Source organism: Harpia harpyja, chromosome 4 (genome assembly GCF_026419915.1).
Source record: "Harpia harpyja isolate bHarHar1 chromosome 4, bHarHar1 primary haplotype, whole genome shotgun sequence".
Taxonomy (NCBI): Eukaryota; Metazoa; Chordata; class Aves; order Accipitriformes; family Accipitridae; genus Harpia; species Harpia harpyja.
Window position 1 is genome coordinate 23,618,293 of NC_068943.1, and position 27,527 is coordinate 23,645,819.

The following is a 27,527-nucleotide window of genomic DNA, read 5'->3' on the forward strand; positions in this document are numbered from 1 at the left end:
AAAAAGCATATTCTGCAGTGGGAAAAAAAAAAAATGTCTACTGTAGCTTTCACCAGAAACAGTCACTGAAATGTAGTGAATATATTAATAACCAATAAAAGTAAATATCTCCCAAAGTGAATAACCCAATTGTGAGGAACATCATGATTCCCCCTTTTCATTCCTTTCATGTATTATGTGCTTAATAGAGAGAGTAATAGCAATTTCCTATTTAAGGCTGTATTTCAGTGTTCACATAAAACAAGATGACTCCCTACTCCACTCCCCCTTCATCTAGTTAATAATTTGCAGACTCAACTTAGTTCAAAATTTGTATAAGCCACTGTTTCTCTGATTTTTCCATGAGACACCATTAGAAGATGATTCTACAACTAGTACAGATGAAAAACTTAAACATAATGCTCTTCAAAAATTGGGTTTCTAGCAAGGAACATTGATTTTCAAATTCCAGATGTTTTTATGTTTTTAAATTCTGACATCAGAGAGAAGGTGCTACTACTGGAATACCTCCTAAACATCATTCTTTATAAGTAGCATTAATTACAAGAAAGTGTCTGGATATTTATATGAACTGAGCCCTACCTTACTGTATGCCCTACCTATAAACCTGTGAAACATCTGTGCTAAGGATTTTACCATCCAAAAAGACAAGAATAATAAACTTTTAGTCAAAGAATATGTCTATATACAGGAGGCAAACTTCTTTAAATATTCTGAAAGATAGATCTAAATATGTATTTTCACCCTAGTTTTTTTTCTAGGTGAAATGTCTAGTGATTTGCTTTATCTAACCAGAAAGTTGGAGTCTTCCACTCCTGATTCTTAACCTTAGGTTTTATAGCATCTGTTTTTAATTTTTGGTATCAGCTTCATTCTGCCCAAACAAAAAGCTTAATTTTAAATATATCCAGTATTTTCTTCTGTAGCGTATTCTGCTCCTTAGAAACTACTAGAGTACTTTCTTTTAGCCACAAGAAATCCAAGCATAGGAGCACAAATTTCCCCAAAGCAGACAACTTAGAAAGCTATCAAAACCCTTGTCTATCAGGTATCAGTAGGCTGGAATCATACAATGTATTTATAAAATGCATGTCGAGAGTTGAAAAGAATAAAAAATCTAAAAATCTTGCTCATGAAGCAGTGTTCAGACTATAGAAAGCAAAATATACAGGAAAATAATAACAGAATTTAAACCATCTTCTTTTTTGTATACCCATCCTCTTCACGTTAAATAAAAAGCCATGTTTAAGCTCTTATGTACTGTTAGATATTGACATGACATACAAGTCTCGGTGTCAATGTATTTTTCTTACAAATATTTCAGTAAATACCATTTCCTTTCTTAATCATGTAATTCGCTTTCATGTGACAAAAGAATTGGGTAGTACTACACAGTATTTCACAGTATGTAAATGATGCAATTAACTCTTCAACCACATATCATTCTTATTTTCGTGATGGCTTCTATTTTACAGGGAGAAAAATAGACATTTCAATGGTTGTCATGATTAACCATTTGTGTGTTGTGACATTTTTAAATAAATGGAAAAAAGTCAGAAAATCTTCAGTTTTATATATTTATTTATTCCAAAGTTAGAAAATTATGTCCCTTTCCAAAGACATTTTTTCTGTTGTCCTTTAGTTTGACACAGGGCAAATAAATAGAAAAAAAATGCATTCCACATGTCACCTGTGTTTTCAGTCTATTTATGAACAGAAGGACAAAGGCTAGCACTCAATCTGCTAGTGAGCTTAGTGTTCAACTGGTTTTGTCAGACAGCAGGGTTTTCTCAGGGTATCTTGGCCTGACTGGGAAAAAAAAACAACCACCCTGCTGTTGCATCAGGATGAACATGCTCATGAAAGAATCAGCTTTTTCAGTGAGTCTGAAAACATAGCGTACATATATATTCATGCATAACATGTTAGTCCTTTCATGGCAACGGTTTGACAATGCCAATCAACGTAAATCTATTGACTTTTGGGGAATTTTACAGGTTTTCTTCAGTTCGGAATGTGCATCAGATAAATTATAACATTACCCATTTGTTTGCATTAAAATGGAGAGTGTTTAGCTAGCCATACAATACGTTTATTCTGTTGGTTACACTAATACAGTACTGTATATCATTTAATTGTTACAGTTTTTAGATATGAGGCTATATAATATTCAGATACATTACTTTATCTATAAGCAACATGCAAGCACTTCTGGCATGGGTTGAATGACCTTTAAAGACTGCAAGTGAAAAAAAAAGAACCAGTCTGCCCAGACCTGGATCCAGCACTCCAGAGGTGGCCTCACCAGGGCAAAGTAGAAGGAAAAGGGAGCACCTCCCTCAGTCTGCTGGCAATGGTCCTCCACCTGAGGCAGCCCATTAGGCTGTTGGCATTCTTTGCCTGGAGGCTGTAATGCTGACACATAGTCAGCTCCTTGTGCAGGAGGACCCCCATGTCCTGCTCTGCAGAGCTGCTTTCCAGCTGGTCAACCCAAGTGTGTACTGGTATGGGGGTTGTTCCTCCCCAACTGGAGGACTTTGCTTTTCCTTTTGATGAACTTCATAAGGTTCCTGTCAGATCATTTCTCTAGCCTATCGAGTTTCCTCTGACTGGCAGCACAACCATCTAGTTTATCAGCCACTCCTCCCAGTGTTATATCCTCTGAAAGTCTGTTGAGGGTGTGGTCTGTCCCATTGTCCAGGTTATCAGTGAAGAGGCTAAAAAGCATTGGTCCCAGTATTGAACCCTGGAGTACACCACTGGTGACTAGTCTCCAACGGGAGTCTGCGACGCTGACCACAACACCCTGGGCCCAGCCGTTCAGCCAGTTTTCAGTCCACCTCAATGTTTACTTGTCTAACCTATCCTTTGCCAGTTTGTCTTTAAGGATGTTGTAGGAGAACAGTCAAAAGCTTTACTAAAGTCAAGATAAACAAAACCCACTGTTCTCCCCTCATCCACCAAGGTAGTCACCTCATTGTAGAAGGTTATCAAGTTGGATAAGCATGATTTCATAAATCCATAGTGACTACTAATCACTTCACTGTCCTTCATGTATTTGGAAATGTTTTCCAGGGTTAGTTGTTCTAAATCAAAAACATTATTTAATGTATATGACTTAAGCTTGGTAAGTTTTAGTAATTTGTGACTGGATTCTGCTCAGGTGAAAGAGTGTATAAAATGTAAATTTTGTCAAAACTGACTGCAAATTATGGCAGGAAAAAAGACAACAGTAACTTAGAATCCTATCACTTCTGAGGTTTTTTTGTTACTTAGAAATATTTCATCCTCCAAAAGACTCCATTCAGTAATCTGGTTTGCCGTCAATGTCCACACAAAAGTGATAGACATGAACCTCATACATTTGCACCTCTTTGAAAAATCAGCCGTATATATTCCTTGTTTCTGTTTTCTCAACACACATAACAGGTGGATATTCACACTTTAGAAATGAAACGCAAGAGAGAAGTTTGTATTTAAGTGTCATAGATTTCACTCGAGGCTGTTGGAAGTATTTTTCTTTTCTACTTGTGAGTGTGAACTTCTTAGAACACCAATGTAAGATCTTATTTCCTGGTAATAATAATAATAATAATAATAATAATAATAATAATATAACTTCTCACTCAACAATGAACCATTTACAATTTTTTTGAAAGGAGCAACGTTCAGTCCAATAAATAGAAGTCCTGAAGAAAAAGTCAAAATATATAGCAACACCATTTAAACCCTAGAGGGGGAAGAAAATAATCAGACCTACACTTTAGTTAAAATAAAAACTTTAAAAATAAAGATAAACATGACAATATTATTTATGATAGACAAACAAACAATTAACTTGACTCATGGTAGTTATATTAAATATACAAATAGATTTTTGTGCAGTCTATCATGAATCACTGCCATGCAAAATGGCAAGCCTAAGAAAAGTTTCTATAAGATTAGAGAAACAGCAAATATTGCAATTTTCTAATACCATCCTGAAATTTTTACATGCTTTGAAGTTGGAAAGTAAAATCGTATCTGAAGAATTCAAATCTATTTTATAAAAGTAGCAAGTTAATAAAGCTACTGCTAAGAACAGACTTTTTACAATAAAGTCTGATTTTTTAAACTACTAAATTAATTTCAAAGTATATGGTCAATTTTCTGAATGTACTTGAATACATATAATATTTGACAAGGAGAATCCAATTAAAATGAGATATCATTTGAATACTGTTTTAATCTTACTTATCACAAACAGGTAAGTATTAACACATCCTTTCACTTACATTTCATTCACTGATTTCATATGCAGCTTCTCACAATAAATAATGACATACTGACAATAAGAGAGAACAGTTTTGCTGCATTCTTGCCTATTTTCTTCTCCATATTGGCAATGACATAAAGTCTTATTTTTTGCATAGAGTGAGAGAACAGAGATTTTAAATATCTATTAGAGTATATTTCACAGCAGTTTCTTCTCAACAATTCAAAAGTCCGTTTGCTTGTTCCTTTCTTGTTAAAAATCAGTAATATTTGTCTATCATTCCCTCTAACATTACAATGTTTAGTGTGGGTTAAGTAATCTTTCAGAATTTAAAGGAGTTATGACTAGTTTTATTAGTTTTATACTGTTAAAGGTAATTGTTTTATTTTTTGTTAGACTATTGAGTCATATTTTTCTTTTGGGACAAGTATGGCTAGAATAAATTGTTAGAAAACTCATTAGTTGATTTCAGTGAGAAAAATGCTAGAGTTATGACTGGTGTATTGAATGTGAATATTTAAATACATATGATTTGGAATAAGCATGATTTTTCCATTAGTAGTAAAAGGCCACAGGCTATTTATTGACCTGACAGTACACAGTGTCAGGACTTGTCTTGTTTTGACCTGAGCTGATTTTAGTTTCTTTTAGCTGTGGTAGCAATTTTCTAGGAGTTAGGTGACTATTGCCTCAATCACTGGAGTTTAACTCTGTCAATGTCACAGATAACAAAGGTCTGAGCAAGTGTACATGGTCACTGGGCAGCAAGCATTGGCTTTTTCTGTTCATTGTAGGGGGTATTGTGTAACTTTAACTAATAGCTCATCTGTGGAGATAGCCAAACTTTATCTGAATAGCAATGCAGAAAGTGTAAGTAAGCAGAATGTGTCAGAAAATGTACAAAAATAATAATCCAAAGCAGGTGCAAGACTGCAGAAGAGCCTCCAACCACCAACATCACACTCCTCTTCAGAGAATAATTCTGGTCTGTGCTGCCTTGTGGTTACCTAAACCCCACTCCGTTTTAATCAAGACTAGCACTGGTGAACTTGGGACCCAAAAGAGCATTGCAAGGGTGAGCATAACTGTTGTGGTTTAACTCGACAGGCAGCTAAGCACCACGCAGCCCCTCGGTCACTCCCCCGCAGTGGGATGGGGGAGAGAATCGTAAAAAAGGTAAAACTTATAGGTTGAGATAAAGACAGTTTAATAGGACAGAAAAGGAAGGGAAAATAATAATAATGATAAAAGAATATATGAAACTAGTGATGCGCAATGCAATTGCTCACCACCTGCTGACCGATTCCCAGCCAGTACCTGAGCAGCAGGTCACCACCCCAAAGCCAGCTCCCCACAGTTTTATTGTTCAGCATGTCATCATATGGTCTGGAATATCGCTCTGGTCAGTTGGGGTGACCTGTCCTGGCTATGTCCCCTCCCAGCTTCTTGTGCCTCCCCAGCCTCCTCACTGGCAGGGCAGCATGAGAAGCTGCAAAGTCCTTGACTTAGTGCAAGCCCTGCTCAGCAACAACTAAAACATCAGTGTGTTATCAACATTCTTCTCATCCTAAATCCAAAACACAGCACTATACCAGCTACTAGGAAGAAAATTAACTCTATCCCAGCTGAAACCAGGACAATAACACAAGGGGAGAGGGTTAGACACTGGGAAGTTTATGTGTAACAATTTTGACAGTATTATTAGTGGGATTTTTCTATTAAAATTAGTTGAGATATGACTGCAAATAACATTTTAACTAAACTAGTGAGTTTGTTGTAGATTTGATTGCTAAAATATTAGTTGGACTAACAATAAATTTTTTGCTTCCTTTTGCCACTAACAGTATACGGAGTGTAATTTCAGACTAACTCAAAATGTGAAGGGGTGGGGGGAATCAATTCAGTAGCCCAAATAGCTTTTGAAGGGTAAAGGGACATTGGGACTCCAAAAGTTACTTTCTTTGACAGACGTCTTGAGTTATGTTTCTATTTCTGGAAAATTTAGGGGAGGAGAGCAAAGATGTTTGTTGGCAACAGTAGCTTGTGTGTATGTGTTGGGGGGAATCCAAAGAATAATTTGTGCACCTTCTCATTCAAGCGGAAAAAAAACCCCAAACCATACTTCATGCATTCCCAACGTCTGTCACAAACACAACTGAATATTTTCTGCCCTGTTTTTCCTGTAAGGCTATGTCTGAGGCTTCCAGCCATTCAACCTACTGAGTTCGCTTTACTCCAAAACATGCTTATAAAGGTGAGTGCACCCTAGTTCAAACAGTGAGTGAGAAGAAGTTGGAGGATCTTTCTGGTTATGTCAATATGTTCTAGCTCTTGAGTGTTAGAGAAAGAAAGAGGGCTTCTCTGTAAGTAGATGTATGGGCTATGTAACCTGCCTTGTGTAGGTTATCTGATGTGGACAAAGGTATTGGAAAAACTGCATCAAATACTGCAAATGGAGCTAATTAGCCCTTGTTACGGGCCTTTTCCAACTCTGTTTCGCTAATGATGTGTGGAAGTAACTTGATTAATGAAATGAGTCAGGCAGGACCTTATGAAAATCATTATGGCTTTCCAGGCTGTGTGTGATAAAAATGCTTCAATGACAGCAAACACACACAAAAAAGGGATAGAGGCCTGTGGTCTTAATATAGAGAAGATGTGGCTTGAGTGATTTGGGCGCACTCTGACATTCCCACCTGGAGTTCCTTGAGAAGGGAACTCCTCAGAAAGGGCTAGCACAGCAGAAAAGGTGTAGACTTAGAGCCAGACCTAGAATTAGTTAGAAAATGTAGATATGTCCCAGTTTGGCTAGTAAGCACAGGATTTCTGAACCACAGTTTTGAAATTAAAGTAAGAAACCTAAAAATTGCCAGCTTCTTTACAGGCCTATGCCCCATCTTTATGTTCCTGATACCAGTTATGCCACTTTCTATAATTTCCATGATCAAACTCATAGAATCATAGAATTATAGAATAGTTTGGGTTGGAAAGGACCTTTAAAGGTCATCTAGTCCAACCCCCCTGCAATGAGCAGGGACATCTTCAACTCAGTCAGGTTGCTCAGAGCCCTGTCCAACCTGACCTTGAATGTTTCCAGGGATGGGGCATCTACCACCTCTCTGGGCAGCCTGTTCCAGTGTTTCACCACCCTCATCATAAAAAATTTCTTCCTCATATCTAGTCTGAATCTACCCTCTTTTAGTTTAAAACCATTACCCCTTGTCCTATCACAACAGGTCCTGCTAAAAAGTTTGTCCCCATCGTTCTTATAGGCCCCCTTTAAGTATTGAAAGGGCACAACGAGGTAACTTAACCCTATTTGAGTTCCTCCATTTGATTCACAGGTCTTCCTGAACCTCTCTCAGCTTTTACTAACTTTCTTTAAGGTGTAGTAACACCTTATTTCCTCACCAGTCACTTTTTTCCAGCACAAAGATGACAAAAAGAGGTTTAATTTTTTTGTTTCTTCATATGACTATCAACTCAGCCCTGGGTTCTCAGCCTAAACTACATTAAGTGAGTGGAAACTGCTGGACTACTCCATCAAGTCAACCTCATGTATGATAATACAATTTATAATTAAGCAGGTAATTATGTACTTTATCATTATCATGTTAGAGTCCTTCATGTTAATGTCATTATGTTTTCAAAAACATGAAAATAAGCTGATAGTTCCCTCAGACAAGAAATTTCAAAACTTGTAGAATGATTTATTTTTTGCAGCAGCAGAATAGAAAAATAGTTAATTGTTTTTTTTACAATGTTCTCAAAAAATGACAGAGGCCATTGCTAATCATGAAGTACATCCTACAGGTATAATATATTCATAATCCAGCTACTGAGAAATAGTGTTAGGCATAGATATTTTAAACTTATTTAAAATTTCAAGCAAGTATTACAAAAAAAATGAATATTTTAGAAACATGAATACTTAAAATAAGAAATGCATTAAGTAAAATTGTGAAAAGAGAAATAACTTCCAGAATCTAATACCCTTCGCAAGTTTCACAACAGAAGGAAAAGAAAAAAAACCCAAACCAAACAAAAAAACCAAACCACTAAAAGGATGCATTATTTGAACAAACATAGCTGAAGAAAGCTTCTTTCCATTTACAATGGAAAACAAGAACTTGCAATCTCCAGAGAAAGACAGTGTGAAGCAATAGAGTTAGGGGGAAAAAATGGAAAAATACCTAGGTGAAACTTCATGAAGTTATGAGAAAAATACATGTTGGAGGTGGAACTTTAGGGGATTATCTTCAAGGGTTATTCATGGATTCAGGCATTCAATAACCTCCCCGTGACTCTGGATGAAGTTCCTAGGATGCAACTATGCCAACGACTTTTCATATTGAAAGGCTATAAACATTTATCTGCTTCCAATGGCAGTCCACCACTCAGTACAGTCGTTGTTTGGTGTGCCAAATTCCCTCTGCACACTGCATATTCCAGACACTTGGTACAGAATTAGAATTCTGCTCTGGGACTAAAAATAATACTAGATATAGAATATATTTCCTAACAATGAAACATCTATGTTATTTGTTGTATTAGTAAAGTCAAGCATGCAACTCATAAGACCTTGTGTGATTTCAGCTTTTTTGGAGAGGAGTTAATGAAAGAATTTATAATGTTAGTAATGAAAATAAATTCACTGATATCATATTAATTCAAATTAACTAGCTGAAAGGATAAACAAAAATGGTTCTAGCTATTTCTAGTGTGAAATTTAGGTACGGAAGTTTCAGCAGTTTTAGTCAAAACAAGCCAGTGACAACAAAAATATACAATACATTATTCAATTCTTAGACACAAATATTACATTTTTATTAGCTCCTAATATCCAAGTGTCCTTCATTTAGGTTAATGAGTTAACTTTCCCTAAAATGTTATTCACTAAGCTAAGGTCTTAGAGAGACCTGCAGTTTCAATAGAAGTTTGTAAATTCAAAAGGAAATGGTTTTGCAAGATTAAGAGAACTAGTTAGGTGACACTGACAATTTGCATCATGCACTTTAAAGTAGACTTGAATTATTTCTTTACTTTTAATATGTATAAAGTGACAGTGCTTTAGAAAGTACCTTAGCTCTCCCAGAGCACAACGGTCTTACCAAGTCCCTGAAAGTAACCATAGAGATTCTTCCTCTGAATCCAAATACAAAACCCTGACAGATTTGTCCAGGTCTTTCCTGAGTCTATTTGATGCCACGAGCTCTCTGAGGGCATGAGGCTTTTTTTTTTTTTAACATTCTTTAAGAATAAATAATGTATAACAAGAGAATTGGGTTCGATTGCAGTTTTGTAGCTTGATGTCTATGTTATATGCTATAAACAGAACAAGCTAGCGTGAAAGGTGTGCAAGGTCACAAAGCTTGCTGGAATAGTGATGGAAACCTTGGACTGGGTGGAGGAAGTAACACTTGCTGAGGTCAAATTTACAGATGACACCAAACTGAGGGGACCAGTTGATACAAAACAAGGGTGGCAACTAAAGCAGTGACAAATCCTTATTTCCAACTTGAACAAAATGTATCATGTATCATTTTTTTAATTAAACATAAGAAGCAGCTTATATATTTTCTATGAGTTTGGAAAAAATTGTTTAGTGTAACATAAGAACTTCTAAAAAAATAAAAGGAAATTAAGCCCCAAAATTCCATGATAAAAAGAATAACAAAACCCAAACAGAAATATAATATATGCATTTCTTACAGATTTTTTGGCTCTCTATGTTCCTTTGTAGTTATTTGGTCCATCATGGTAAGTATCTTGGGTTTTTTTCTTTTATTTTTATTTTATTCTATTATTGTTCACTAGGGCAAAAACCAATGAAGTAAAAATAAAAGAGCTTTTGATATCCTTTGGAACTCATTTTCTCTATCTCAAGTTTAGAGATGAGAAAACATTATAGAATTTTAGAAAGGCTGGAATCACAAACGATTAGGACATAGAAATCAAACTTATTTTTTCCTTTATTTTTCACTCTTATGGTTTGCATTTCTTCAATATAATTGGATAAAATAAAGGACTAGAAAATTTAGATATATAAAGACACAACTTTCTAATATCATGCTCATAGGCACACCAGATAAGTTTAATAATTACAAAATTTAATTATAGTATCCATCTTTCAATTTTATTCCTTGAGATTTAAGTGACAGCATTACATAAGCTCATCCATCATGTCATTCTGGCTCATCCTCCTTCGTGGTTTTTGTATATGAGATGAAATTCCAGTTAAAAAACCCTTTAAAAATCTTTGACTAGCTACATTTTATGCACAACTAGAAAAACTGTTAGAAAACTACCTGCTGAGCAAATTCTGACTAGGACAGGGACAAACATCAAGAAAGAGTAGAAGATAAACAAGAAAACTTTAATGGTGCTCATTATTGATATGGGGAATCACTTATGCAAGACAATACTTGCCAAATGTTTTTTGCAATACAATGCCAAATAATTGCCAAATGGCAATAATGACTGAAAAATGTTATATAAGTATTTCCAGAATCTCCACAAAATACATTAATTATATTAAGAAAACATCACCTTAGTATTTAAAGAACAACTAGAAAACTTTTGTTTTGATTTTTGGCCTGAAACATAACTTATATGTAGTCAAAGTAATAGCCGAATAACACACAGTAGTTGTTATGTAAAAGTTAATATTGGATAAGAGAAATCCCAGAAGCATTAGAATATTTGCTATAAAATCATTACTGTCTAAACACTGAAACCTTAATTCTACTTTGAATCATTCCCACGCCTATTAAAGCTTGCAGTGATAGTGGTGAAAGTAAATAGTTTGAACTTTATCCTTCAATCTAGTGGGTTAGTGAAGACAGACAGAATGCAGAAAATTCATTCCTGGAGATATTAAAAACAAGACCCTAAGCATCTTGATCAAATCTTGAAGTTGATGCTGCTTTGAGTGGACAGTTGGAACAGAAGACTTCCTGAGGTCCCTTCCAATATGAATTATTATATGAGTCTATGATAACCGACACAATTATTATATATATGTATCATTTAATAAACATGCAAAGAATATGTTTTAAAAGTTAAGAATCTCCACATATTTTACGTACTGTCATACATTTGCTGTCACTGTGCTTTAACTTATTTTAATGCTCTATTTACAAAGTCATTTATGACAGTGGAAAGACTTTCAGCATTTATTTACAGCTTTAAATACAGCAGTGTAATTAGACTGCAGAGATAACACCAACCAAGATAGCACTGTACTGCACAAAGCAGCAATACTAGCTCAGGTCCTAGAAACTAGCTTATGATGTGCTATGCCCAGAAAAACTGATCTGCACCGCTTTGATGTATCTATCATCTATCCTGTTTCTGACTGTAGAGATTTTTCAGGCCACAGCTAGTTCAGTGCATGGCACTGTTTCACAAAAGGTAGACATACTTTCCCTAGGTTGTATATCTTGACCTTTTTTGCTCAGGAAACAAAACAACCTTACCCAGCTTTGAATTCTTAATGACTAAAACAATATAGAAGACATTATAATTGCTGTTATTGTTATAATAAAATTGATGACTGCAAGTTCTGCCATTGGCTTCAGTAGAATTATGTTTTAATGAGAAATTAAATTAATAATGGGGAAGGGAGGTTGTGAAGGAGAAGGAAAAGGAAAATCTCTACAAAGAGGTCTCTAATTTTCTTTAAATTGTGTTTAAATTGTATTCTGTGTTTAAATTATATTTTGGCCTGACAGTACCTCCACTCGCCTCCTCTTTACTCTATGTATGTATAGGACCACGTGCAGGACTAGATCCAGAAGTCTAGATGATGTAAAACAGAAAAAATAAGCTATTTAGAGACCAAAAGGGCGATGATCTTCATTGTGCCACACAACAGTGTGGGATCCAGAGCACAAGAAAGAAAAAGATTAAGAGAAACCTAAATGCTCTTAAGGGAGAGTTAACCTAGAAAAGGGGCAAATAGGTGTACTACAATGGGACTATATAAATATGAAATGATATACTAAAAGAAGTTCAAGAAAACAGGATACTTATATGGACTTTTGGCTTCAGACATTAATGCAAACAATAAATTCTGATTTAATTGTGTTTAGTGTTCATAATGCTTTTTAACACAGAATGCCTTTTCAGATAAGCTTATTGTTTTCTTTTGTATTTAGTAAGATTTCTTAGAAATATTCTAGAAATTAAAACATAATATTTTATTTAGACTAGTTTTATTCCTGACAAAACCAGATTGGGACACAATTATGGGAAATTATAAAGTACATTTGGTCTTGTATGAAAACAAAATGTCATTTTCATTTCAGGGATAAATATATTGCATTTTAAAAGTTCTGTAAGAATATTATTTTTTCTTTGAATTGGAACCTCCACACTGACTTTAGTATCCATTTTATAACAGGAGCTTGACCTCTCATTTTACTATTATGTTTGACTAGCTTTGGCCAAAAAACACATTAAGAAAAAAAATCTCATCTGAAAATTGATAATGATTACCAAACTTTTAATGCATCATCTGTTACACAAACCAAAATCAAATCCTTAAATACCTCAGCAACACAACAGCTTTTTTGAATGCTGTTTTGATATTTTCTAGGAGGTGTCACTTCAGAGATTTCACAATTTCCTTCTGTTTACCAAATTTTCCTATTAGACTGTATGTGTAAAAATGTAGTGTAATAAATCAGAAACAAACAAACAAACAACAAGACATATAATAGGAGATGCATTCTCCTATAAACTTTTCTAAAGCTATGGAATGGGGGTATAAAGCATCTCAGATAATTAAAATACATCTCTCCATAGGCATCCCCAGAAGCATTTCTATTTTGAATCACTTAGTTTTAAGTGAAAATTTTATTTATATAATTTGGAAATGAATGTAAAATTTTCCATGAAAAAGTGTAAAAAGGTGGTGAAAGAAATGACAAGGAGTTGAAATTTTTCACTGTTACCAGAAAAGAATGTCCAATTTCTACTTACTGTGAATGTCTTTTTCTGCTAGTCCCAAAGGCATAATCTTGCAGTCTTTAAAAATTAAGTAATAAACTTTGAAAACAGGATGAAGGGTCTCAGTCTTTGTATTGTTTATCCTAATTAATGTTTAATGTGATAGCATCTTGGAATGTAGCAATTTCTTCAAGAAAAAAAATGTACTCAAGGCTTTTTTTTCCCAATTTGGTATTGCAAGTATTTGGAGTTTACCCTATGACTCAAAAGGGTAATATAGTACAGTATATTTTCCTAAACCCTATAGTATAGTATATTACCCTATAGCCAGTAGTACATTCTCTCTAGGTGTACTGTTCGTTATCTCTTTTTTGACAAGCAGGATGCAGATCTTGTTTGTATCAGAAGTGGTGGACAATATGTATGCTTTAGTTTTATTACAAGAGCAATGATAGTTAAAATTATTCACTTAAATTCCTATCATGTTCATTATAGAACTATATAAGAAATTTATTATAAAACCTTTATTTGAAACATTGTTTTATTGCGAGGAATTATCTTTTTCTTTGATTACATAATTCTTATGCTGACATTTAAAACAATACTCAATAGTTTGAAAGAAAACAATACATTTTAAAAATCTTATACTGCATTTTCCTGTTTAACATCTTTGTTGGTGACATGGACAGTGGGATTGAGTGCACCCTCAGCAAGTTTGCCGACGACACCAACCTGTGTGGTGTGGTCAATACACTGGAGGGAAGGGGTGCCATCCAGAGGGACCTTGACAGGCTTGAGAGGTGGACCCATGCGAACCTCATGAAATCCAGCAAGGCCAAGTGCAGGGTCCTGCACATGGGACAGGGCAATCCCAATCACAAATACAGTCTGGGCAATAAGCGGACTGAGAGCAGCCCTGACAAGAAGGACTTGGGTGTGACAGTTGGCAAGAAGCTCAACATGACCCGGCAATGTGCACTCGCAGCCCAGAACGCCAACCGTATCCTAAGCTCCATCAAAAGAAAAGTAACCAGCAGGTCAAGGGAGGTGACTCTCGCCCTCTACTTTGCTCTTGTGAGACCCCACCTGAAGTACTGTGTTCAGCTCTGGGGCCCCCCAACGTAAGAAAGACATGGACCTGCTCAAGCGGGTCCAGAGGAGGCCATGAAGATGATCAGGGGGCTGGAGTCCCTCTCCTGTGAAGAAAGCCTGAGAGAGTTGGGGTTGTTCAGCCTGGAGAAGAGAAGGCTCCGGGGAGACCTTATAGCAGCCTTCCAGTACTTAACTGGGGCCTACAAAAAAGCTGGAGAGGGACTTTTTACAAGGGCATGTGGTGATAAGATAAGGGATAATGGCTTTAAACTGAAAGACAGTAGATTTAGATCAGATGTAAGGAAGAAGTTGTTCACTGTGAGTGTGGTGAAGCACTGGAACAGGTTGCCCAGAGAGGTTGTGGATGCCCCATCCCTGGCAGTGTTCAAGGCCAGGCTGGATGGGGCTTTGAGCAACCTGGTCTAGTGGAAGGTGTCCCTGCCCATGGCAGGGGAGTTGGAACTAGATGATCTTTAAGGTCCCTTCCAACCCAAACCATTCTATGATTCTTTTGCTTCCTTCAACAGACGCACAGTAGTTTTTTATTTTACTAGGACTGTGTATAATTTGGTACATTGTATAAAATTTGGCAGCAACACAAGATAAAACTTAAACGTTTGAAATCATACCACAATAATTCAGGGTAATTTACACTGTTGTTCAGAGACCTCTCTTCATAATGCTTTCTATCAACCCAATACCTGAAAAAAGTAATCACAAGATACCTTATCAATAGGGTTTATGCATAGGATAGATTATAGTAGGTGAGTCAGTCCTATGTGCATATCTACAACCTAATTTGTTTGGGTTTGCTCTCTGCCAATGTGTCAACAGGCTAACAGGCAGGGAGTACCTTGTGTCCATTCTATTAAATTCTCTTCTTCTCTCAGACAGTGTAACTGCATCTAGATTGTCAGCTGGGAATGGCAGCTCCCGAGCTGTACCTGAACATCATTTGTTATAAATGCTCACTGGCATCAGCCAAAACTTTGCCAGCAGCTGTTCTAACAAACTAACATTTTAGGGAAATGTGTTGTAGAAAACTCTCAATGTCCCATTCTTGGGAGATCACCATGCAAGAAAAACTTACAAGCTTATTGAATCTCTCTTCTGAACCTCTGACACTGGCACAAGCAACCATTTGGGGGTGAGGGGGGAAGTTAGTATCTGAGAAATGTCATGACCTACTACAGAACTTAGACTACTCTGAAAAAGTCAGAAGTTGTTTGGTATTCTCTTAAAATCCTGACATAAGTAAAGAAGCAAATAAACAAAACCATACCTGTTATTCTACTATTGCAAAAATCCAAATCTACCTGACAAATACTAAACCCCCTAAAGGACGTCACTAGTTACTGAACTCAGAGAAACTATGATTTTTTTGCTGATACTTTTGTTGGCATGAAATAATAATCGTCTCTTTCAAAATGTTATGAAACATCTAGTAGTGCTTCTGGTAACTGGTTAGAACGCCATTCTGGGTACTTTTCAAAATGAGTGGTAAGTACATGGTGCCTGATAGGATTTTGAATAGAATAGAGTAAAAGATGATCCTAAAGACTTTTTATCAAAGTATGATGGAATCAATGGCAGGTATATATGCATTCCTAATTAAATAATGCATTGCGTGATTTATTTCACTTATATAAACTATGGATCACCTTATGTTCTCTTGAGTGTTCAGTTTCTATTTGATATTGCGTTTGTGTAATGCATTTCTGTTTTCCTCAAAGTAGAAATAAAGAATGACGATATAAGTAAGCAATGACAAAAAAACTTTCCTTCCCAATCTACACTTGTGGAACTGAAGGCATTTTTGTGAATTCCATTTCCATTTGTCTCATTTTTTATTAATTCACAAAACAATATCCTTTGGATTTGTTCCATGTTTCCAGAATTACAGTCTAACTTATTTAGTGCCATCTCCATTTATGGTTGACTTACAGAACTGAGGGATAGGGAAAGCAAAAAAATATTAGTGCTGTCATACAGCAAAACACAAGAATAATGCAAAATATAAAGAAAATGTCATATAAATGCAATGTTTTGAAAGGAAAGAAGGTGATTGATGGTAGTTCTAAACTCTACAAGGCAGGCAAACAGTTGGGATTTTACCAGCAGTTCTGCAATTAATTAGCATACAAATATCAGTATTTCTCTATGTGTAAGCTGTGGTATAGATTGATGCATACGTTTTATAACTTACAAGAAATAACTCAAAGTCTTCTTTACACTTGGTTCTGGGCTGTCTGTGCATTTAACATAATGCACTTTCTGATTAAATACACTAACTACAAATTTGTGAAATATTAATAGTTCACTACGTATTTGATATAGCTATTTGCCATATGAGATTACCAGTGTCTTCTTTTTTTAATATAATAAAATGGACCGAAGTTGCTCAGCACTTAACAGGGTTAACTCCCTTGAAAGTGTGTACATATATTAATGAGTTTATCAGTTACCATCTACATATGTTAAAACTACTCAAAATAACAGATTATTTACAGAACAGAAATATTATTTTGAACAGCTTTCCTTCTATGCAACACTGCTGTTAAATACTAGTGTTTGCATCTCAGACCTGAGCTTTCCATTATGACATGCATAATGTTAAGAATCAGAGACTGTTTCTGTTTTTTTATTATCCCTTAGTGTTTTGTTTTCATTTTTAAGATTTAAAAATAAAAACCAACCAAAAATAGAGTGATTATTTTTAAAAAGAACACATCTGAAGTTTTAAGATAACACTGTATATTAATTTGTCATAATTTAACAAAAGGTAAAATGTTTAACTATATGAGGTAGAGGACACTAGAATGTCCATATACTGCGTCAGACCAAAGGTGGATCTTGTTCAGTATCTTGCTTGCAAGGGTAACTGTATACAAAGGCCTGGAGAACAGTAATATGAAAACATATTCCACACTCGCCCGAGCCATCTCTCTTCTGGAATGAAGACCCCTAGCTTACGTAGTCAGTCCTTACACAGAAACAATTTCACATAGACTGGAGAAAGAAAGGTGATCCCTGACCACCACCACCTCTTGCTGCCACAACACCGAGGGACTGACAGCCATGGTGGGCTGCGATGGAGTCCTGGGCCATGTGCGAGGTGTCGGGAGCTCCAGGGGGGCGGCCAGGCCTGTGAATGACCTCAGAGCCCTGACACCTCCAAAAGGCCTATTGCATGATGACCTTAGTACTAGAAATCTTGACAAATATGAAGCATTTTTGGAATCCACATGGAGACAGAGGAGTCAGAAAGAGAGAATGCCATGAAATGCTGAACATCCAACAGTCTGAATCCCATGACTTAGGACCCTTCTCACATACCGAATTCCACTGAAATACTGATTAGCAATTAGCCATGACTTTAAAGAGTACGGTCATGTAATAGTCAATTCCTGACATCATATATTCATGACTTTTTACTACCATGAATTTTTAGAGTTCAGCAAAGATATTGTTTAATGATGATAATTACACTTCCACTGACTGTAATGTAGCTAGAAGCTAAAATAAACAGTCTTTTGAGAGAGTTAAAAAGATGTAATGAGTGATTTTAATTAAATACTCCTACAGTTTTCTCAGATCTACTGTAAGTATCTTCTGGGTTTGTTAGAAACAGTGATAGCTTATTTTTCTTCTATTTAACAAGTTTGCATTTGTGCTATTCACCTTTCTCTAATTTGCTCAAGTTAAGGTTGACTGTGTTGACCTGTGTGTCTTTTATCTGAGACTTCTCTAGAAGGATGAAAGAATCATTTAATTTGTAAGCTTCTATCTTACAGTATAAATACTGTATCTTGTTAACCAAGTATAGCAAAACAAAACACTGTGAATTGAACAGCAATTCAAAAGCCTTTGTGTTTATCTTGTCCTGACTGGTCTATTCTAGCTCAGTGATAAACTCTAGAGGAAAGGGGAAATTTCCTTCTTAAAGACCACTGATCATCTTCAGATTTGTGTATGCGCATGTGTGTGTTTGGGAAGAGATGTCTGAAGTGCCAGAGATGTCTGAAGTGCCAGAGAAAGAAAACTGGAAATGAAAGAAATTGCCATGCAGCTTTGAAGACCCTCAAAGGAGCTGGAGTCTGCCTGCAGTTAGGCAACAGACCAAAGACAAACCTCAGAGGTAACAGAAGAAACTTTCCTACAAACCCAGAAAGGGAAGTTTATTCAGCCTAGCAAGCTACTGGAAATTGTTAGACTGGAAGAAGCAATAGAAGAAAAACAGTTGCAAAGTCATTGCAATGGCACAGTGGGAAAAGGAAATTTCATGTTGTTTTGGTATAACCCCAGCCAGCAATTAAGCACCATGCAGCAGCTTGCTCACTCCCCCCATCCTCGCAGTAAGATGTTGGAAAGAACCAGAAAAAAAAGGAAAAACTTGTGGGTTGAGATAAAGACAGTTTAATAGGATAGAAAAGGAAGGGAAAACAGTAATAATAATAATTACAATAATAATAGACTATACAAAACAAGTGATGCACAATAAAATTGCTCACCACCCGCTGACCGGTGCCCAGCCAATCGCCAAGCCGTGGTGCCCCCTGGCCAGTTCCCCCCAGTTTATATACTGAGCATGACATCATATGGTCTGGAATATACCTTTGGTCAGTTTGGGTCAGCTGTCCCGGCTGTGTCCCCTCCCAACTTCTTGTGCCTCCCCAGCCTTTGCTGGCAGGGCAGTATGAAAAGCTGAAAAATCCTTGACTTAGTGCAAGCCCTGCTCAGCAACAACTAAAACATTAGTGTGTTATCAACATTCTTCTCATCCTAAATTCAAAACACAGCACTATACCATCTACTAGGAAGAAAATTAACTTTATTCCAGCTGAAACCAGGACACACATTTAATGACTTCAATCAAAGAGTTATCCCTATTTTTCTCATTTTTTATGGCATCTGTGTTCTGATAAAATGTTAACTGTAGGGATTGAAAGTATTTTAAGCCTTTTGCTGTTCTCAGTTCAAGAAAACAAGGAGATGTGAATGTGCGTGTGTGTGCCTGAGAGGGAGGGAGAGACCTTCTAGAAAATATTTTAGTGTATCAATAAGATATAGTTAGTTTAAATTATCTGCAGTGTGTTATTCTTGTTAGTGACATAGTCTACAGCTACTTTTGAAATCCATGTGTCTGAAAATGAGTTGATGTGCAGAGCAAAAAAATTGTTACAGAGGAAATAATCATCACACTGTATACATCTCAAGGTGTTTTATTTCAGAGTAGCTTCAGTTTGGTCCTATGGACTGAAAGCCCACTTGCAGCTGAAGCCCATTCAGTGCACACCTGTAACACATCTTCCACTTCAGTTTTCTCTGAAGGAAATCCAGTTCCTGTGCAAAAACAGTGCTCCACAATGAACTGAAATAGTTTTAGTAGGAACTGACAATAAGGACATTGCTTCAAAAGCTTCCTGATCTAGACTAAAACTTTAATTCAGACATGCTCATAGTAGACAGTGCCTATTCAGGATTTAAGTTTTAATTCTTTGCTCTTTTTACAGCTATACAACTCAGAAAGCTCTGTGAGTAATCTTTATCCCTGTGAGTCAGTTTGATCATCAGATGAGGATCCATTTTATTATTTGCATGCTCTGTAAAGTGCTTTGGGACTGATGCATGAAGAGCATTATTAAAATCTAAGAATTGTTGTAAGTGACAGCATATCTCTGCAAACGTATTATGCAGCAGATATATACTCCTACTAATACTGCTATTACTCCTACAGATTTCCCATTGTTGGCTCAGAAGTTCAATATTTATTTGTATATATAATACTTTCAGGCATATAATCCACGCAGCTGATAAACTGCATTCCCTTGGACTGGCCGGGATGGAGTTAATTTTCTTCATGGCAGCCCGTATGGTGCTGTGTTTCAGATTTGTGACTAAAATAGCATTGATAACACAAGTGGTTTTGCTATTGCTGAGCAGCGCTTGCGCAGTGTCAAGGCCTTCTCTGTTTCTCACTCTGTCCCACCCCCAGCAAGTAGAATAAGGATGGGCAAAAAGTTGAGAGGGAACACGGCTGGGAGAGCTGACCTGAACTGATCAAAAGGATATTCCATACCATATGATAACATGCTCAGCAATAAAATTGGGGTACAGTTTTTCCAAAGGACTCATTGCTCAAAGCCTCTCTGGGCATTGGCCTCTTTGTAGGAGGTGGTAAGTGATTGCCTTTGCATCACTTTGTTGTTTGTGTGGGGTGTTGGGGTTGTTTGTGGGTTTTTTTGAACTTTTCTTCAATTTTTAAACTGAGTTCATCTTGACTTACAAGTATTTGGTACTTTTGCTTTTCTGATTCTCTCGTCCATCTCACTGAGGGGGAAGAGCAAGTGGCTGGTGGGTGCTCAGTTGCTGGGGTCAGCCCACTACAACTCAAAACTCCCTGTTTGAATATAAGCCCTAGTACAACCAACACAGAAGAAAACAAATTCATGAAAGGCTATTGAGATTAAAAACCCAAGGCTATAGGTAACATTAGTCAGCTGTTGAGAAATAAGTAACATTTTGTGCAGAACTGAAGGTGGAGGCCTACTGGGGGAAGGAGTTCTCACAATCTCTCATATTAACACCATAGGAATATAACTGGGATGTTAAGTCCCAGGGTATTTATTTTATTAATGTATGACTTGTCATTTATATGCCTGAAAAGACATTGAATGCAAAGCTGATATTTATTTCGGACTGCAAGCCCTGGGTTTTGCCCATCTACATCACAAGGTGCAGGAACCATTAGAGGCTGATCCGAAAGTTTGCTGATAAGAAAGTTATTCAGGACTGAGAGGGCAGTGCAGCTCACACTGGATTCTCAGCCCTGGGTCCCTAAACGAGGTAAGGGAACTGGGGGACTTTTCACCAAGAACGAGAATTGAACAATCATTGCAACTCACATAGAGATGGGAGTTTTAGAACACAGAAAATGGCATGTGTGTATTTTCGAATGTAGATAATAAAAAGCATTTGGGATTTTTCCCCCATTAAGTTCCAGGTTTAGAAATTTCAGTTAATTAATTTATTCATTTCTACCTATAATGTAGTGAACTAATTGTGCTTTGCTTCATTGTAAGAAATTATACTTATTGTTCTTGGAAATGGGAACAGACACCATTATTCTTTGCTACCACAGACTTCCAGATAGAATTTTTTTTTCCCCCAGATTAAAAGGGAACTTTACAAATCTTTAAATTATTAACCATTATCAGGGTTATTTGGTCTGTCAGGAGTCCTCCTCTCTGCAGAGCAGCCCATCACCAGGGATTTTAAGTGAATGTGCCTAAAAATATAACTTGAGTTCTAAGAAGCTCAGTTTCTATAGAAGCTACTGTTAGGGTAGAAGTGAGATGATAGATAAACTTTCACTGATTTATAATTTCTGTAAACACTAACTTCAGCATGATTTCCTATTTATTGTGGTTGTTGAGATTCAATTTATTCTTACTACATCATCCTATCTGTAACTGTTCAGCTTATTAGGAATGTAGATTTCAACACATTAAACTATGTGCCTAATTTTCAAAATGAATAGCAATGCTCTATAGACTAATGACATTCGGAGTTTATATAATTTAAGAAAGTTGTTCTGAAACCATGTAATAAGTAATTAAGAAAATTAGAATAACTATGTGCACATTGTTCAGCATTTCCTGGATTGGATTAGATTTCATCAAATGAAAAGTTAATATTGAAAACAAAGGATAAGTAATGATACATATGTTTATATAAGGTTTAAACAGCAGATGGTATTTTCAGAGAAATACTGAAAATTGAACTGCCTGGTTTCTCACAGGATGCCATGGTTTGATCTGCAGGATTGAAATGAAAAACTCTCATTAAAGAGAGAGTTTAAAACAGAATTAGAGATAGTATCAACTTTTGATTTCAGCATGAACAAACATTAAAAAAAATCTCTTTCAAGAGATTTTATTTTCTACTGGTTATAAAATAAAACTTATGCTGTCAAATGCATATTCTTTTGAAAAAAACTGCTGTAAAGATATAGCACTTTTTTTTCAGGCACACTGTTCATTTTTGTTTGTTTGTTTTTTCCTACAAATTAATACTCCACAGAGTGAAAAACTGCAAAATTTGAATTCTTTTTTCTTCAGTAGGAAGTTTAACAATGACAAGTGCAAAGTCCTACACCTGGGACAAAATAAGCCCAATAAACCAAAGAGCGCAATACAGACTAGGTTCTGTGCGGCTGGGGAGCAGCCCTGCTGAAAGGGACCTGGGGTTCCTGGTGGACAGGCTGACCATGAGCCAGCAGTGTGCCGCTGCGGCAACAAAGGCAAATCAAATCCTGGGCTGCACCCACAGGGCATTTCTAGCGCAGACAGAGACGTGATCATCCCACTCTACTCAGAGCTTCTCAGGACACACCTGGAGTACTGTGTCCAGTTCTGGTCCCCACAAGCCAGGAAAGATGCAGACGGACTGGAGAGGGTCCAAAGGAGGGCCATGAAGATGATCAAAGGGCTGGAGAACCTGCCCTGTGAGGAAATACTGAAGAAGTTAGGTCTGTTCTTCCTGGAGAAGAGAAGGTTCAGGGGGGACCTCATCACAGTATTCTAGTACTTAAAGGGTGGCTACAAAGCAGTCGGAGGCTTTCTCTTCACAAGGAGCCACATGGCTCAGTTGTTCATTCTAGTGCATAGCTGGCAGAATCTCATGTCCAAACTGATGTATTTCTCCACAAACAGATTTATTTTTCTTTTTATATACAGCTGATTCAACCTAATCAAATTTCAAAAATGCAATATCAGATGTCATCTTTCTGCTCTTCTGCTTTTCTGACAAAATTTCCCTTGTACTTATCCTTGTTATTGGAAGCTCATCTTAAATTCAGAATAATTTTTAATCTTTGCAATAAAACATACATGTTGGTAGGTTATATATGGAGTGACCAAGTCTTGAACCTCTATGACACTAGATAAGCTGGATATCAATCTGCTGAAATAAAACATTGATTTCTAAATGTAGTGTGTTGAATATATTTTTTTTTCCATGTTAAATTTTCTCAAATGTTTGTGAAATTTATGTCTTTTCTCTTATTTCAAATCTTCACAGACTTTTCAGTGCGAGAGAAGTCAAGTCTCAGATGGCATTGTAAAGAACTTTAAATCTTTTGCTTATACCAAACACCAGTGAGGATTTGTGTGAGGGTTCTTCCACATCTTCAGGACTTTGTAACACCCTAATCTATGGTATTCCAGATCTTAAAACTATTTTTTATGATTAACATTCGGATTAATCTTGTCTCCAAAAATAAGTTAAATTAAGAATGATTAGAAGGTACTTCCTTGGGAAAATTAAGCAAATCTGAGCTAAGGATGATACTTCAGAAATTGCTGTTAATGACTATTAATTGTGGTTTTTAACTTTCTGTAGGAAAATATTTTCCAGCATACTTACTTAGCCTCAACACTCTTACTTCATTACTTTTGGTAGTTTCCCTCCACTCAAAAATGAATCTGTATTCATTCTATTCCTTCTGTTAAGCTTTTGTAAACCTCAACTTCATGCTCCCTGATCCTTTTTTACTCTGTGGAAATGAATTACTTTCTCTCGGAATGCAGATCAGCTCATCAATTAAAAATCTGATGTCATCTTTTTAATCTTTTATCTCTGGACTTCATACTTTCTTTTCTGTCCTTCAAAAAAGCAAAAATATTCTTAATAAATTACAATGAGTAGCTCTGATGAGGAACCAGACTATCAAGTAAAAACCACATTCTGTTCTCAGGGAAATGAGTGTGAATTTCATGGCAGCAGAATTCTACTCTGTTTTCTTTAGAAAATTATATGCATATGTACATTAAAAATTGTTGAATATATGTTTATTAAGATTTCTGTTAGTTCATCATAGCTGTCGGTTTTGAGTATGGGTATTCGATATTACTTACCATAGGGAATCGTGCCAAAATGGAGGCAGCATTCACTATTCAAACAGTAGATAGGTGTCTTACATGCATATGGTTAATAAAAGTAGATAGCTTTGCTGGTAGAAGCTATGTCTTTTCATGAATGCCTCTCGCCATCCCAGCCAGACTCAGTATTTCTGTTTGGAACACCAAACTGGCAAAAGTAAATTTCTACTGAAGTGGAAATGTCTCATTTTCTCTTCTTGAAGAGAGCTAATGAAATATTTAAACTTTTCCAATCTCTAAATGTATGCCTTTAGGGGAGTGCAATTACAGGGACTTGAACATTGTAACTTTGTGGAAAGAAAACACAGACTGCTAGGTATGGCACAGTTTAAGTAAAAGGTTTGAACAGAAGTTTACATTTCGCTCACTTTTCAATGCAGGCTCTTTTCTCCAATCAGCCAGCTTCCAGTGACTTCTTGGGTTGATAAATCCTTCCAAACTCTCCCTGGATACCTGTAGGACTTGGCTGTGAGCCTGTTGCAAGCTGGCCCTACATCCATTCATCTACCACTCTCTGCTCCTGCTATAGGCATCTCCTTTCTGTGTCGCTGAGTGCTTCTTAACCCTGTCATTTAAGAGCTTCTTTAAGCATATCAGTGAAGGTATAGTACTTTTATCTCTTTAGAGGGATGCTCCTGATCTGATGTGTATTACCTAAGACAAGGTGACCCCCTACTGCCTAGTTTCACCCCTGTTGGGGTGAACCCATTAGAAGAACTGGAATAAACAGGTTTAATAGCTTTACCATCCATCACACTGTGTATCAAATCTTGTTTTCAGAAGAGGGCATTAAACTGCACTGAGCTGTGGTGCAATTACTCTCTGATGAAACAGCTAATTTGCTTTGCATTCTTGGAACAATTCATTTACAGCCAGCTCAGTCTGCAGTGTAGACATGTGCAAGGAACACAAACACTTCTGGGTGTTCCTTTTGGAAGCTTTATAGGATCCGAAAGGATAGCTATCTGTCCCACTTTTAAATTCAACCTCCACAGAATAATAAAGAAGGAAAATAAAAATGTGTTTGCAAAACTTTACTGTGAACAGAGTTCTTGCTTTCGGCACGTTAGAGCTTTTACCAGCCCCCCCAGTACACAATGTACATCTCAAGGTCTATTCAGTGGCCCGATGGTATAGTACTCATTTTGTTTTTCTTCTTTCATGTGTTTTATCTGGTATTCTGAGACTTAAACTATCACAGTAAGTTTCTCTTTCTGTCTCTACTAATAATCCCTGAATTTATTTTCCAGCCGAAACCATTACTTTACACATCTTAAATATATACTATATTTTCTACAGGTTTTTTTGAAAATCTGCTTGCAGGTAGGAGTGTAAGAGAGAATGCACCTATCTGTCTTTGCAGAAGGGAAGGTTCCACAGCGATACTCTTTAAACATCAGAAAATCTAAGCATGAGATGCAACTGTCTTAATTTATTGAGACACACTATTCATGTGTCACTATTTTAGTCTATCACAGAACTACTTGCAAACTGTAGAATGCAAATATTATAAGACTGAGTTAACACAAATTAAATTATGCTTGATTTTCATATGTGAACCACTGGTTCATATTTTCCCACGTTGCAGTAACACTCCAATTATTTTATATGAGGGCCAGGTTAGTAGTGATGAGGTTGTATCAAATTAGTACCACCTGACAGGGACAGATCTAAATAGAACAGTTTACTTTGGGCTGGTCTTTTTAAAGTACTATACTAGGTGAATGTCCCATTTAAGATATGAAAACACCTTAAAAAAGAAAAAGCAATTTGACAAAATTACATACAATTTAAAGTAAAGCAATTAAGAATTTTCTTTCTGAAATTCTTCTTATTTGTGCTTTTTAGCACTTATGTGGTAAAAATATTAATAATTTTTTTTCAAAAAATATTCTCATATAGCCCTCTGTTAAACTCACAGATATAGTTCTGGTGAGCAGACAGCTGAGAGCGACTGAGTGTTCATTAGCTGTAGCTATATATTCTCCAGCTAGCTGCTCACATTTCTCTGTTATTTCTGTATATAATTGAGGTAAACATTGGTTAAAGAATTCCAATAAAATGCCTGCAAAGCCATATTTGATCTGTATGTATGCCTACAAGAAAAAAATGCAGTCAGCTTAATAAGTGGATATCTTGATTCCATAATCTTGGAAACATATGCACCTATGCTGTTAAAAAACACTGAACTAAAGAAAATATTGGCCATGACTATATCATAGTTAGCTCTTTCTCTTACTAAAGTCAATAAAAAAATGTTTCCCACTTTACTGAAGAAGTGAAAGATTCACATAGATCCTAAGTGTTGTTAATATCTTACTAAGAGGACTGTTGACATTTTTAATAAACAGAGATGACACTTTGTTAAGAAACTGCATTGTCTAAATTTCACATTTAATGTGAAATTTTAAAAGAAGGTGTCTTTTCTAGTGGGAATATTGTTACGGAGTTCACTCCAGGTATTCCCTAATCATGGAGATAATTCAGACAGCCTTGCAGACATGCAACAAGTTTACTGTCTTGGGCCAAGCTGCAGTGGTTGGAAACTGGGCTGGAGACAGATACTCCTATATTGTCCCATTCATACTTTGTTTGTGGTTTTATCCCCTTTCTTGATCAACCCTGTCACCACATTTACTGTCCTTCGAAAAAAACGTGCCAGACCCCAATTTACTTCTTCCCTTTAGCTCTAGTTCACTGCCCCATACCCTTATTTGTAGCTGTGGTATGGTTGTCTTTCAAACTCTGCCTTAGTAATCTTCTTTGCTTAGTGCTTCCCCCTTTGTTAGACATACTGCCATTGGTACAGTTCCAGGCCCCTTTTCCACTAACTTTTTTTGTGGCAACAGGTCACTGTTGGTCATCTGCACAACTTCTCTTATCAGTATTTTGTCAGGAATGTCTTTGCAGTATTTTAAACTGAATTTTTAATGATAAACCTGAGATAGAAGAAACTTCTGAATATTCAGAGTGCTTTCTTAAATAAGCATGATCCTTTTTTTTACAGTCTAAGTCCAGACAAAAAAAGTAAAAACTGAGAGATAGGGTTTTAGAAACCTAGGAAAAAAAAAACATTAATCCTTAGAAACTGCCACTTCTGATCAAGTGTAAAATTCTGGGTTTCTTCTCTCATTCTATAGTTTAATCAAATGTACTAATTTCTTTTTCTATACCAAGAATCATTAAAAGCTTATAGCTATCAGTACCTGTAAGCGGTTTGTTTTGTTTTGTTTTTTTTTTTCCAAAATATTTATCAAAAAATATGTCAAGATTATGTAAACCAGCAT